The sequence below is a fragment of the Camelina sativa genome, chromosome 3, assembly GCF_000633955.1.
Source record: "Camelina sativa cultivar DH55 chromosome 3, Cs, whole genome shotgun sequence".
Lineage (NCBI taxonomy): Eukaryota > Viridiplantae > Streptophyta > Magnoliopsida > Brassicales > Brassicaceae > Camelina > Camelina sativa.
This window is the reverse complement of record NC_025687.1, coordinates 22,277,509-22,278,449: the sequence shown is the minus strand read 5'-3', so window position 1 is coordinate 22,278,449 and position 941 is coordinate 22,277,509.

Sequence of the window (941 nt, the reverse complement as noted above, 5' to 3'; positions counted from 1 at the left end):
GTAAACAGAGATCCTCCAAAATAGAAGAGTACACATTATTGGTTGATCAGCAAAGGTAGGAGAAGACATTATTTTTTTCCGTTTCTCGAGAAATGCAGAACAAACCGAACCAACAGCAACACATTCAATCTCTAGGCCACTTTGAAAAAAATTGATTGTTTATAAGTTAAACAACCAGTAAATATATCAAAATTTGAGGATATCGAAAGTTTCGAATATTATCTTACTTGTGTTCAAGGATAGTGAATGTCACAACTTCATTTTCTGAAATGTACCCATTTTGATGTTCAAGAAAATTAATTGTATGAGACTCGTTTACGTGTTTTAGCATTCCCATGACATCTAACATAAAATAAAATTCCAACGGAAAACAACAATATAAAAAACGTAAATAAAGTCGACATCTTCAAAATAGAATATCATCACATAAAAATGGATTCATCAAGATTAGTTGAATATAAACACTTACCTACACAACGGTTCTTCTCGTCAGGCGTCAAATTATTCATCCTCAATGCATTAAAAAAAAGGATAAAATTGTCAGTACTTCGCGGATATGTTGGGATCATTATTGTTTTATCCTGGATCAGGATCTGAAACGGATGGTTTGAGTTCCTGAATGATTGTTGACCTTCAATCACGAAAAATCCAGTAATCTCGTACCAGTCTCCTTCCTTGATTTTTCCATAGTATCTTGATACATAAAGATCCGCATTTATCTTGGCATCAATCCTATTTCCCTATAATAGAAACACAATTTAGCATTTAATTTTTTTTTATTTTTGTTGTATATCTCATTTGGTATTTGAAAATAATTACGGCAAATTGGGAATAGGAAGAAGAATTACCCTCTCGTCTACCAAAATCAAACTTTGATAAAAAGGCTGTCCTTGAATAAAATGAGGTGGCCATTCTCTAAGAATTTTCACAGCAACTTCCGG